At 35.8% G+C, this 9,507-nt stretch overlaps 1 pseudogene; it reads right to left on the bottom strand.

Moving 5' to 3' along the window:
* Nucleotides 1–311: 311 nt before the first annotated feature.
* Nucleotides 312–986, bottom strand: LOC110222430 (eukaryotic translation initiation factor 3 subunit K pseudogene; annotated as a pseudogene).
* Between the last annotated feature and the right edge of the window lie 8,521 nt (nt 987–9,507).

The following is a 9,507-nucleotide window of genomic DNA, read 5'->3' as shown; positions in this document are numbered from 1 at the left end:
TTTGATATAGGTTATATATATGTGCAGTCATGCAAAATATATTTCCATATCAGTCATATTGTGAAAGAAAACAGAGCAAAAGACCCCCACAAAAAAAAAAAGATTTTAAAAGGTTTTTTTTAGTAATAGGTTGTTTTTTTTTTTAAGAATGCCATCAATTCTTTTTCTGCAGATAGATAGCATTGTTTTCATCATAAGTGCTTCTGAATTGTCTTGGATTTTTGTATTGGTTTTTTTTTCTTCAGGAAGTAAAGGGCTTTTATTTAAGAAGCTGGCTGTATGTAAAGGGAAGTGACATTTGGCAGAAGGAGTTACTGGGAGGAGACCACGATGCTGGAAACACTCTCAAAGTCAATCTTTTCCATAATGTTCTTGGGCTTGATACTCTCTTCTTGGCTGCAAATGGAAACCTGTCCTATCTCATTGGAGCTCCAGCCATATTTGCTTATCCACACTTTCAGCTGGTTTTCTGACAGATCTCCTAGCCTCTCAGCCAGCAGCCGGTGGTCAATATGTTATATCATGCTCACAATGTGGCAGATAAATTTTTGGATGGAGTCTTCAAAGCCTGTGATGCCGTTAAGGAGAAGGAGATCCATGTTCTCAACTAGGGCATGCCAGAAAGCTTGGAAATGACAGGTTTCCGGCAAATCTCCCAAGTACAGGATCTGCCTGATGGGTTAATCTTCTTGATGAGCTTGGCCAATCATGCACTTGCGCAGGGTGAAGTCTGTGTCGGGGAGATTGTTGAGGGCCTTCAGCAGAATATGGGCTGTCACTGTGGTCTGGAAGAAGGCCAAATTGAACTGGTATAGCTTGAGCACAGCCAAATTGGGTTCTAGGTCGTAGGTGTTCTCCTTGGCCTGGGTCTCCACATAGTGCTCCAAGGTGGCCAGGTTCTCAGGATTGTACCTGTTAATGCCCTTGAACAGCTTCCCCAAGTTGGCATACATCTGCTTGAAGAGCACCATGTCCTCCTTGTTTTTGCAAGCTTATGCAAATGCTGAGGTCAGGTCTGGAGCCGCAACTGGATCTTCGTATTATTGAGAATAGCTAAGTTATTCACTGATGGTCATCATACAATATTGATGTTACTGTGTACAATGTTTTGCTACTACTCACTTGGCTTTGCATCAGTTCATATAAATCTTTTCAGGTTTTTCTGATAGGATCCTGCTCATCATTTCTTATAACACAATAGTATGCAATCACAATATTATACCACAACTTATCCAGCCATTCCTCAATTTATAAGCATCCCTTCAATTTCCAATTCTTTGTCACTGCAAAAAGAGTTGCTATAAGTATTTTTTTGTATAAATAGGTCCTCCCTCCCCCTTTTTTAGTCTCTTTGGAATACAAACCTAGTAGTCTATTGCTGGGCCAAAGCAATTATACAGTTTTATAGCTCTTTGGGTATAGTTCCAAGTTGTTCTCTAGAATGATTGCATCAATTCACAACTCCACCAGTAGTGCCTTAGTGTCCCAACTTTCCCACATCCCCACCAATATTTGTCATTTTACTTTTCTGCCGTATTAGCCAACCTGATAGGTGTGAGGTGATACCTCAGTTGTTTTAATGGGCGTTTCTCTAATCAATAGTGATTTAGAGCATTTTTCATATGATTATAGATAGCTTTGATTTCTTCATCTGACAACTGCCTATTCATATCCTTTGACCATTTATCAATTGGGGAATGACATTCTTATAAATTTGACTCAGTTCTTTCTATTTTGAGAAATAAAGTCTTTGTCAGAGAAAGTTACTATGAAAATTTCCCCCCAGTTTTCTGCTTTCCTTCTAATATTGGCTGCATTGGTTTTGTTTGTGCAAGAAAAAACCCTCTCTCTTTTTGAACTTCCTTATTACTGTAGTTTTCCTGCTTATCTCTTTTAATTAGATCTTTTTGTTTCTTTTGCTTTGTCTGAGATCATGATTGCTACTCCTACCTTTCTCGCATATGCTGAAATATAATAAATTCTTCTGTAGCTTCTTATTTTAATTTTCTATGTCTCTGTTTCAGGTGTATTTCTTACATATAACATATTTTTGGATTCTGGTTTTCAATCCATTTTACCACCCATTTCCATTTGTGCAGTGAATTCATCCCATTCACATTAACAATTATGATCACTAATTGTGCAATTCCCTCCATCTTATTTTGTTCAGATTATTTTTTTCTTTTTTGTTATCCTATCCCTTTTCCAAAGTCTTCTTTGCTCTGACCACTGCCTTCCTTTATCCACTCTCCTTTTTAATGCTCCTGTCCCTTTGTATATCCCCTTCCTCTCCTGGTTCCCTGCAGGGAATAAATTTATATACCCAACTCAATGTGTGTGCACGTGTGTTTCTTATTTTTCCCTTTTTGAACCAATTTAGACGGGAATGAGGTTCAAGCATTACTTACCTTCCCCACCATTTCCTCCTCTGCTGTAAAAACTCTTTCTTGAGCACCTCTTTATGTGAGATAATTTTCCTCATTCTTTCTTTCTCTTCCTCCTTCTCCCAATACATCCCTCTTTTTCATCCATCCATTTTTTCTTATGTAATCTCGATATAATTCTTCCTTCATTCTCTTTCTATGTAGACTCCTTCTAATTGCCTTAATCATGATAAAATTTTTGTGAGTTACATATATCATCTTCTCATATAGGAATATAAATAATTTAACCCTTATGATTTCTCTTTCATGTTTATCTTTCTATGCTTCTCTCAAGTCTTGTATTTGAACATCAATTTTTTTCTTCAGCTCTGGTCTTTTCATCAGGAATGCTTCAAATTCCTCTATTTCATTAAATATCTATACTTGTCCCTTGAAGAATTATATTCCTTTTTGCTGATTAGACTATTTTTATTTATAATAGTTCTTTTACTTTCCAGAATATCACATTCCAAACTCTCTGCTCCTTTAATATGGTGACTGCTAAATCTTGTGCAATCCTGACTGTGCCTCCATGATTTATTTTAATGGTTTCTTTTCTGGCTATTCTCTTTAAACTGGGAGCTTGGAAATTTGGCTACAATATTTGTGGGAGTTTTCATTTCAGGATCTCTTTCAGGTAGTGATTAGTGGATTCTTTCAATTTCTATATTTCCCTTTGGTCCTAGTATATGGGACAGATTTTCTTGATGGTTTCTTGAAATATAATGTCTAAGCTCTTTCTTTGATCATGGCTTTCAGGTAGTCCAATAATTCTTAAATAATCTCTTCTTAATATATTTTCCAGTTCAGTTGTTTTTCTTTCTTTTTAAAAATTTCCTTCCAATTACATATAAAAACAATTTTAACAGTCTTTTCACAAATTTGAGTTCCAAATTCTCTCCCGTCCCTCCCCTCCCCCATTCATTGATAAAGCAAATATAAGGCAGGGGTAAAATGGTGGAGAAAACACAGGGGCTCTCCTGACCTCTCCCAAATTACCCTCCCAATACCTTTAAAATAATGACCTAAAACAAATCCTGGAGCAGCAAAACCCACAAAAGGATGGAGTGAAACAGTTTTCCAGCCCAAAACAGCTTAGGTTGTTGGCAGGAAAACTGTTGGACCAGAGTGGAGTGGAGTGCAGTTCAGTTCAGGCCTCACAAGCTCAGAGCAGGCCTTGGCAAACCAGGAGCAGGCCTTGGGAGTTACTGAATCAGCAGTGGCAGAGGCTTCCAGAGCATTCAGCCTACAGATGGTAAGGTGATGGGACAAGTGGTAAGAAGAAGATTTACAGGGGTCCCTTTGCTGGAACCCAGGGCAGGACTTTATTGCACTGCCCATACTCAGATCTAGGTAACAGACCTGGGTGGTGGCAGTCCCAGAGCAAAGAGGAGCACTAGAACATGAGAGCTTGTGGCAGCCGAGGAACAGAGACCCTGGTCACAGTTCTGGGGCAGTTAAGAGTGCTTGTGACCACAGCATAGGTCAGGTGAGTAATAAAAACACATCTCCTTATATCATATCACTTTGGAAGAACTGAAAGCTTGCAAATCCCCAGAACTAACTCTGAAAACAGCTGCACAAAACCCCTGAGGCTTGGAAAAGTGATCCCTTCACTCCAGAAGCAGACCCCCACTTTAGCGTAGAGTTAAAAGTCAAGAAATAGCCTGTAAAAATGAGGAAAGAACAGAAAAATCCTGAGTATATAGAGTTACTATGGTGACAAAGAAGATCAAAACACACACTCTGAAGAAGACAACAATGTTAAAATTACTACAGTCAAAGTACCTACATCAGATAATTTAACTTATTTACCTCTCCCTTTTCCCTTTTCCCAGTGTATTCTTCTTCCTCACCCTTTAATTTTTTTTTGGATAATCATCCCCAGTATATTCAACACACATCTGTGCCCTCTGTCTATACATACTCCTTCCATCTGTGCAAATAAAGTTTTTAGGAGTTGCAAGTATCATTTTTCCATGTAGGATTGTAAATAGTTTAACCCTATTGAATCTCTTATGATTTCTCTTCCCTGCTTACCTTTTTATGTTTCATTTGAGTCTTGCATTTGAAAGTCAAATTTTCTATTCAGCTCTGATCTTTTCATCAGGAATGCTTGAAAGTCCTCTATTTCATTGAATATACATTTTTATACCTGAAGGATTATACTCAGTTTTGCTGGGTAAGTGATTTGTGGTTGTAATCCCAGCTCTTTTCCTTTCTGGAATAATTCCAAGCCCTCAGATTCTTTAATGTAGAAACTGTTAAAGCTTGTGTTATCCTGACTCTGGCTCCACAACAATTATATTTTTTTGTTTTTACTGTTTACTATAGTTTCTACTTAGCCTGGGAGCTCTGGAAGCTAACTATGATACTCTTAGAAGTTTTCATTTTGGGATCTCTTTCAGGAAGTGATCATTGGATTCTTTCAATTTTTCTTTTCCTCTCTATTTCTCAGGGAATCAGATTCTCAGTTATCAGGGCAGTTTTCCTTGATAATTTCTTGAAAAATGATGTCTAGGCTCTTTTTTTGATTATGGTTTTTATGTAGTCCAAACATTCTTAAATTATCTCTCCTATATCTATTTGCCAATGAGACATTCCACATTTTCTTCTACTCTTTGATTCTTTTGGGTTTTTTTTGATGTCTATAAAATTATTAGCTTCTACTTGCCCAATTCTAATTTTTAAGGAATTATTCTCTTCAGTGAGCTTTTCTACTTCTTTTTTCATTTGACCAATTCTACTTTTTAAGGAGTTCTTTTCTTCAATGGATTTTTGTACCTCTTTTTCCATTTGGCCAATTCTGCTTTTTAAGAAGGTTTTCTCTTTATTGGATTTTTTGTGCTTTTTTTTAAACCATTTAGCCTATTCTATTTTTTAAGGTATTGTTTTCATCAGTATTTTTTGTGCCTCCTTTACCAAGCTGTTGATTCTTTTTTCATGATTTTCTTGCATCATCCTTGTTTCTCTTCCCAGTTTTACCTCTCCCTGTCTTACTTGATTTTTTAAATCCTTTTTGAGATTTTACATGACCTAGAACCAATTCCTGTCTTTGAGGCTTTGGATGTAGAAGTTTTGACTTTGTTGTCTTTTTCTGAGTTTGTGTTTGGATCTTTTCTGTCACCATAGTAACTTTCTATAGTCAGGTTATTTTCTGCTGTTTTCTCATTTTCCATCCTATTTCTGGACTTTTAACTCTATGCTAAAATGGGACTTCCAGAATGGAGGGGGCACCATCTCAAGCTACAGGTTTTTTGTGCAACTATTTTTGGAGATAATTCTGGGGACCTGTAAGATTTCAGTTCTTCCAAAGTGGTATGATCTAAGGAGAGGTATGCTTAGTCCTTTCCTGTACTGTGCACTGGTGTGTGAGCAACCACAAATACTCTTTTTTGCCCTTGAACTGTGACCATTCCCCTTTGGTTGCAAGCTCTAGTATGGTAATGCTCCTCCTTGTCCTGGAACTGAGACTCAGGACTTGGACTTCGATCCAAATATTAGCTATGCAACAAAGTCCTGCCCCTGGTGTTAGCAAAAGAACCTTTGTAATCTCCTTCTTAACAGTTGACCAACTCCTTTACCCTCTGTGAGCTGAGAGGTTTAGAAACTTCCAATGCTACCACTGATTCAGTTGCCTCACCAAGACCTGCTCCTGATATGCTGGGGTCTGGTCTGTGCTGGAACAACTTGCATTGTACTGTGCTCCATTCTCACCCTGGTGAAATTAACCTTAACTGCTGACTTTCTAAGTTGTCTTGGGCTGAAATTGTTTTTTTTTACTTTGTCCTTTTGTGGGTTCTGCTTCTCTAGAATTTGTTTTGAAGCATTATTTAAAGGTATTTGGAAGGGTTTGGGGGGAACTCAGATAAGTCTCTGCCTTTTCTCAGCCATCTTTCCTCTGCCTCTGTGTCGTTTTTCTGATGAGATTTTTTTTTCAGTGAGCTTTTGTACTTCTTTTATTCGTTTGGCCAGCTCTGCTTGTTAAGTTCTTTTCTTCAGCGAAATTTTGTATCTCTTTTTCCCTGTTTCTAATTCTATTCTTAAGGTGTTATTTTACTAAGTATTTTTTGTGCCTGGTTTGCCAAGTTGTTGCTAGTTCTTTTATAATTTTCTTCCCTTACTCTCATTTCTTTTCCTAATTTTTCCTCTGATTTTGAAAGTTTCACTCTCTCTTTTTTAAAAAATCTTTATAAGGAATTCTCATTGGGCATTTATCTAATTCACTTTTTTTTCCTTTAAGGCTTTGCTTGTATTTGTTTTGACAGCATTGTCTTCTTACAAGTTTGTGTCTTGATCTTCCCTGTCGCCACAGTAGATTTTTATGGTTAGGCTCTTTTTTGTGTGTTGTTTGCTCATTTTTCTAGCCTGTTTCTTCTGGGAGGGAGAGGATCACTGTCCTAAGCCTTAGGCTATTTTGCCCTGCTCTTTTCAGAGCTAGTTCTGGGTGGTTAGAAGTTTTTGGTTTGTTTTATCTCTGTACCTAAGCTGTTCCACTGATTATCCTTTGTTTTTATTTTCTTAACCAGTGCCAAATTGTCTTAATGATTTCTGCATGTCACTACTGTTTTGGGATCTGATACTGATAGATGTCACCCCTATTTTTTCTTTTTTTTTAAAGCAGTACCAAATTGTCTTAATGGTTTCTGCTTTGTACTATAGTATGAGATCTGGTACTAAGAAAGCCCCTGACCCACTCCTTCCCACTTTTTTTTTTTTGAGTTTCATACCTTTTCTTCTTTGTATGGTTTTCATTACTTTTTTTTTTCTATGCCTATAAAATACTCTTTTGGGAGTTTGACTGTTACAACACTAAGTAAATTAATTTAGTTGTTGTCTTGACCTACCCTGGAGCAATTTCTCCATTTTTCGAGTCTGTTTTTATTTCTGCAAATACTATTTTGTAGTTTCTTTTATACAGTTCCTGAATGAATCTTGCTAGATATACTCACAAATGTTTTATTATTTTTTGTTATTTTGAATGAAATATCTCTTTCTAGTTCTTCTTGATGGGTTTTGTTGGTTACATAGAGGAATACTATTGTTTATATGGACTTAACTTTTTTGAAGTTATTAATAATTTCCATTGTTTTCTAAGTACACCAAGTTAGCTGAAAAAATTGAGAATTTTGTTTCCTCTTTGCCTGTACCTACTCTGTTAAATTTTTTTTGCCTAGTTATTATAGGTAGCATTTCTGGCATGGTGTTAAATATTAGTGCTAATAATCATTATCCTCATGTTGCCTCTGATTTTATTGGGAAGACCTCTAATTTTTCTTCATTACTTACAGTGTTAGCTATATTAAGGAAAGGTCCAATTTATTCTAAGATTTCTAGAGTTTTTAATATAAATAAGCATTGGAGTTTGTTAAAAATTTTTTTGGTATCTATTGACATAATCATGAGTTTTATTATTTATATTATTTACATAGTTATTTATCTTTATAGTCTTCCTAATGTTAAATCTGCCTTCATTTCTGGTATAAATCCAACCTAATTATAGTTAATCTTTCTGATATGTTATGTAGCCTACTTGCTAATATTTCATTTAAAATTTTGCATCAATATTCATTAGGGATATTGGTCTATAGTTTTCTTTTTCTGCCTCATATCTCCCTGTTTTAGGTATCAATATTATATTTTGTAACAGGAAAGATCAATAATCAATGCCTTAAGTGATTTATTTTGTTTTGCTAATCATTTATTCACTGCAATCATTTTAATAAGATAAGAAATAACTTTGTGATTTATAGTAAGAATATAGTTCCAGGTAAAAACCTTGCATAACTTCAGCTGAGATGCGGTCCCAGGTTAACACCTGTATTAGTTAGCCTTAGAAGTGCAACTAAATCATTATAAAGTGTGTATCTTAAATATGTGACCATAACAATCATACCTATGTATTAATCTTCATATAAAATTATGAAGTAGGTCAGCTCAGTAAGGGATTAATTGCTGCATCAAAGGACTAATTCAGACATCATGGAAAGAATAAAGTTAAGATGTCATGGAAAGAACAAAGTTAGGGCATAAAGATCTGCAAAATGCAATCTTGTGCCATACGTGAATCAGCTTCTAGAGGATTTTGTCATTCCATACACGAATCAGAAGACCTATAAATAACTGTTGAATTTTATGTCTTGGAGTCTCAGACCATACTGGGTAGACTAGACTCCACCTTTGTTTCTTTTAATAAAAGTTTTTTTTTTCCCCAGAAGGGTTCCTAGTTTCTGTATTTCAATTTGTATGAAAAAAAAATATTTGAAGGGTTTCTTCTTAGTATTGCAAACAGTTTATGTAATATTGAAAGTAATTATTCTTTAAATGATAAAATTCTTTTGTGAATCCATCCATTCCTGCCATTTTTTTCCTTTGGCAGGTCACTTATGGCTTATTTTGTGGTATCAGGAAAGCCTTTGTAGAGAAGGTGATATGTAAGTTAATCCATGAAGAAAGATAAAGTTACTCAAAATTGGAGTTATATTTCAGTTTCTAGATATAGTTCTTTATTGAAATGGCTTTGTCAAAAGAGCTATTTATTGTCAAACCCAATGACCTTTTTTAATTTCTTATCCTTCTTTTCTTGTCTCTAGTATTTTATAATAGTAATTATTCTATCCTTTTTGATATTCTCTCCTCCCTCTACCTCCATGATACTCTTGGTTTTCCTATTGCTTCCTTTAGGTAGGCCTGATCATGGAATTCTATTAATTTAGCTTATATTTTGGAAGAAAAATGAGGCACTCATAAGTCATTGAAGAGTTAACTAAAGGTTTACTTAGACCCAACATAACAAAGATTCAGTGGAATTTAACTTTTATAGACACCCACCTACACACACTTCTCATTATGGAAACACATCTGATCAGCAGGGCCATATGGTGGTTTATGAGGTCTTCAGATGTCTAGCAAGTAAAAAGGGCCCTGATTGCCCATGAGTTCGACTTTTACACCCTTAAATGACCAGGAAACTGTATCAGGGACCAAATGGATTCTGGAGCAGTGTTTTTCTGTTAGGGAAACTTAATCCCTTTTGCAGGGAATGGGAGGAACCCTGGTAGATATTGGACCTATAACATACTAA

Source organism: Phascolarctos cinereus, unplaced genomic scaffold (genome assembly GCF_003287225.1).
Source record: "Phascolarctos cinereus isolate Bilbo 61053 unplaced genomic scaffold, phaCin_HiC Scaffold_4;HRSCAF=312, whole genome shotgun sequence".
Taxonomy (NCBI): domain Eukaryota; kingdom Metazoa; phylum Chordata; class Mammalia; order Diprotodontia; family Phascolarctidae; genus Phascolarctos; species Phascolarctos cinereus.
This window is presented reverse-complemented; position numbering and strand designations above follow the sequence as displayed.